This window comes from Protomyctophum parallelum, assembly GCF_964188405.1.
Source record: "Protomyctophum parallelum genome assembly, chromosome: 20".
In the NCBI taxonomy this organism is placed as follows: domain Eukaryota; kingdom Metazoa; phylum Chordata; class Actinopteri; order Myctophiformes; family Myctophidae; genus Protomyctophum; species Protomyctophum parallelum.
Window position 1 is genome coordinate 4473861 of NC_139718.1, and position 4434 is coordinate 4478294.

Sequence of the window (4434 nt, forward strand, 5' to 3'; positions counted from 1 at the left end):
TTAGTTAAAAACGTTCGCTGTGAAATATATATTCAATGATTTGCGTCACATTTTAACGGTTTTTCAAAAATAGCAGACCTACAAGCTTGTAGATCTGCTATTTTTCAATAGCTAAATTATAACATAATGTTTAAAACACCAAAAGGGGGTTCCCGTCCAAAATGGGTTAAAGTGGTTAAAAGCCATAAGATGACACCAATGCGTCCTCAGGTGTAAAATAGGGTTAAATTTACGAACAAAACGAACAAGAAATAAAAGTTCAGATTTGAGGAGATAAGAGGTTTCTGCCCCCCAGGGACGATAACCTGTTCTGTTCCCGAAGAGAAGAGCAAAAAGAATTTCATTATTCAGCATATTTTTCTTTCTTTCTTCTTCTGGAGTGGGAGGAGTCAGATTGTTTTTTTTATAGCTCATTTAGACCTGAAAAAAAAAAAACCCTATGTTTCTATTACTGTACTGTATGTCAGTGGTTTTCAAACTATTTCATGTCAAGCACCCCCAGAAATATCTGTATCATTTGGCCACGGACACCCCCATCTGGAAATATGTTTGTTCCAGAAGCAAAGATTTGAGTTAAGTTCGCCCTGAATGAATATATAATATTCAAAGATCCACGCCACATTTGAACGCTTTTTTCAAAGATAGCAGATCTACAAGCTCGTAAGCGTGGCACTCGGTGCCGTGCTACGAGCTTGTGGATCTGCAATTTTTTTTCCAATAGCTAAAGTATAACACATGACATAATGCTTATGAAACACCTTCCCGTCCAGAATGGGTTAGACACGCCCCCCCTTTACATAACGGGGGAGTATAAATGTGGGCACGGCTGCAGCTCCAACCTCACCTTCCTGACTAACTCAGATCGGTCTTCTAGGGAACTAATCCACCCTCCTGACAGGTAAGACACACACGCTGCTGGATCTGAGGGACACTGCATGGTGGAAAGGATCACTTTAAAGCACTGTTGATTTTGACGGCAAATTTAGATTTTAATTTTAGTCATAATGTGACCGGATTTGAGTTTTGAGAGCCTGCCATCGCACAAATTGCAGATTTTCACCAGAGGAGATTTTTTTAATTTATATATTTTTTTTTTCAATGAGTCTGAGGCAGACTCTTTGCATGTCTGAAATCGACATGTAAATATGAAATAAATGCTTACACATGTAGCTATAGGTGTAATGTTAGAGACCACAGAAGACATGTAAATATGAAATAAATGCTTACACATGTAGCTATAGGTGTAATGTTAGAGACCACAGAAGTGAACCTTTCATGGCTGTTTTCTCAACTCGCTGTTTCTCTGCAAGACATTACTCTATAAATCATATCTACAAAACTGGTGGGTCAAACTGATTTCATATGACATGAAAAAACTAAATTAAATCTATTGAAGAGACTATAATTTATAGCCTCTTCAATAGATTTAATTTAGTTTTAGTCACATTTTTGACATCCGGAATGTTTTTGTTTTGGTCTATAGTTTCAGTCGACAAAGTATCATAAGATATTTAGTCGACTAAATCTACAGTATACACGTGCTGAAAATAGCCGACCTACAAGCTCACAACGCGTCACAGTTGTGAGCTTGTAGAGCTGCTATTTTCAGCATTCAACTATACGTGTAAAATGACTTGTGTCTTTTACTTTCTACTGGATCTACTTGTCCCTTCCTAACATTTTAGTCTAGTTTTTATTTGTTGACGAAATTGCCAGTACATGTAGTCTTAGTTTTAGCCATCATGGCTTAGTATATTCATTTAGTTTCCATTTAGTTCTTGTCAGTGAAACCCATAGTGCAATAGTCAAATCCAGTTTTCTTTCACCTCCGGCTCCATCTCCAAAATCAAACCATTTCTCTCCACACACGGCCTTGAAATGAGTGCAGTACTTTCATCCGACGGAGCATTGGTCCGAACGACAACCTACCTCCTCCCTCACCCTAACCCTAACCTCCCCCGGGGCAGACACCTAAACCTAACCACAACCCTCTCCCGACCCGCAGCGCACCTCGGATGATAGTATGCCTCCCCCTTGAAATAGTCACCCACGCACTGATCTCATCCCGGTTAGACTACTGTAATGCCCTCTACGCTGGGATTAGTCAGTCATCCCTGTCTCCTCTAGCCTACAACTTGTTCAAAATGCAGCAGCCAGACTCCAGAAGGAGAGACCACATCACCCCCTGTCCTGGCCTCTTTCCACTGGCTGCCGTGGCTGTCCGGTTCAGAATCCAGTTCAAAACCCTCCTGTTTGTATACAAAGCCCTTAACCCATTCTGACCTGAGATCAGATTCTAAAAATGTCTGTTTGAAAATGGCAGTTTTCTGAAAAAGCTATGTTTCTATGTCAGTCGTTCTTCGATTTTTCAAAAATAGCAGACCTACAAGCTCGTAGCGCGCCACTCGGTGGCGCGCTATGAGCTTGTAGATCTGCTATTTTTAAATAGCTAAAGCATAACGTAATGCTAACACCAAAAGGGGTCCTACATCACCGACCTCCTATACTCTACCAGGACCCTCAGGTCAGCAGACAGGGGGTCTCTTAGGGGGTTCCGCACACAAAAATAAGAGGCTCATGCAGGGGGGCGGCTCACCGCGCCTTTGCTGTCTCAGCCCCCACACTCTGTGGAACAGCATTCCCCCTCGCCGTTATAGGTCTGCGCCCTCCGTTGAGTCTTTTAAATCACAACTTAAAACATTTTTATATTCTATTCACAAGCCTTTGCATCACCGACATGATCTTACACCTTTCCTTTTAGATTACTGTGTCCTTTATGCCTGTTTTACTATTGACGTCTTCTGCACTGAATTGTATTGCATTGTATTGCATTTGTGAAGCACTTTGGTACAATGAGAGTTGTTTTTAAATGTGCTATATAAATACATTTGATTTGATTTGATTTGATTTGATTTGATTTCAAAAGATTTAATTTAGTTTTAGTCACATTTTTTGTCATCCGGAATGTTTTTTTGTGTTGGTCTATAGTTTCAGCCGACAAAATATCATAAGATATTTAGTTGACTAAATCTACAGTTAATTTACACGTGCTGAAAATAGCCGACCTACAAGCTCACAACGCGTCACAACCTGTGACACGTTGCATTTTCAGCATGCAACCACGTGCAAAATGATCTACTTGTCCCTTCCTAACATTTTTAGTCTAGTTTTTATTTGTTGAGGAAATTGTCAGTACATGTAGTCTTAGTTTTAGCCATCATGGCTTAGTATTCATTTAGTTTCCATTTAGTTTTTGTCATAACTTGGTCAGTTATAGCTATGGACCAGAGCTAAACGGTCACACCAGATCTCTGATTCTAAATTGGTCTCATGAGATCATGAAGTCAGAATCCAATATTCCAGTATTTTAATCACATTATGTCGTTGCTGGGCTGACTACAACAAAACATTCACAGACACTTTTTGTTTTGGGTCCAGAGTCACCGATTCGATGATGATCTGACTGGTGGGACAAGTACACAGATTTTTGGGTTTTAACTTAACCCATTTTGGACTGATGGCGATTAAAAAAAAAGGCTTCTAAATCATGATAGTTTTCTGAAAAAACCTCTGCTTCTATGTCAGTTGTGCTCAACCTTTTTCATGTCAAGGACCCCTGGATTGGGCCACGGACCCCCATCTCAAAATATGTTGTTCCAGGGACCCCCCAGAAGCAAATATTTTATATTTTTTGGAGGGGCTGGAGGGGCTGAACCTGTACACCAGAATAAGCCAAACCTCAAAAAGTACAGCACCTCCTACAGGAGCTAATGGGTTAACTTTTATGACGGCAAAGGTCAAACAAATGTAGTGCAGTTAGAAAGTACAATATGTACTGCCAAACTGCCTGATGGAGGGGAAAGGAACTGGTTGGAATAACGTGTTCCTTCCACGCGCTACGTCCAACCAGGGAAACTCCCCTGTGACAGGTGTAAAGGAGCGACTTGGACACTCAGGCATGAAGGAGGCATGAGTTCAAGTCCGTTGCTCTCCCCTTGTCCCCCATATATGGGGACTAGGTTGGTGGAGGGTGTGTAGAGCCCAGGATCACATTAGATTATTGACACAGGGGTGAAAAATGGGTTAAAAAATCGTGGGATAAAAAAAAATATATATATATATAAAAAAAAAAAAGTACAATTATGTGCTGAAACAAATACATTTCTTCTCTCACATGTTGCCCTGACAGACACACGTTGGCATGCTGACAAACCGCTGTCAACACCGTGCCTCTGATTAAAAGTAATATTTCAGCCGTCATACATACAGTAATTTATGGGTGTTCTGAGCCAACTGCAGTGCTTAGCTCAGAACACAAAGATGCATACTTCTATAGGGGCATAGTCTCTCAACTACCTGCGGCATCCCTGTTGTGCTACTGAACTTTCTATATACCATGGCATCCCACGTGGGATGTTTGTTGGGCATGTGACT

At 40.8% G+C, this 4434-nt stretch overlaps 1 protein-coding gene across 2 annotated transcripts in view; it reads left to right on the forward strand.

Moving 5' to 3' along the window:
- Positions 1-856: 856 nt before the first annotated feature.
- LOC310878354 (uncharacterized protein) overlaps positions 857-4434 on the forward strand; it is a 47221-nt gene continuing 43643 nt past the window's right edge. For both annotated transcript variants that reach the window (XM_083792663.1, XM_083792664.1), the window contains exon 1: positions 857-898. The gene's annotated coding sequence lies outside the window, so the exon portion shown is untranslated. The remainder of the gene's footprint in view (positions 899-4434) is intronic.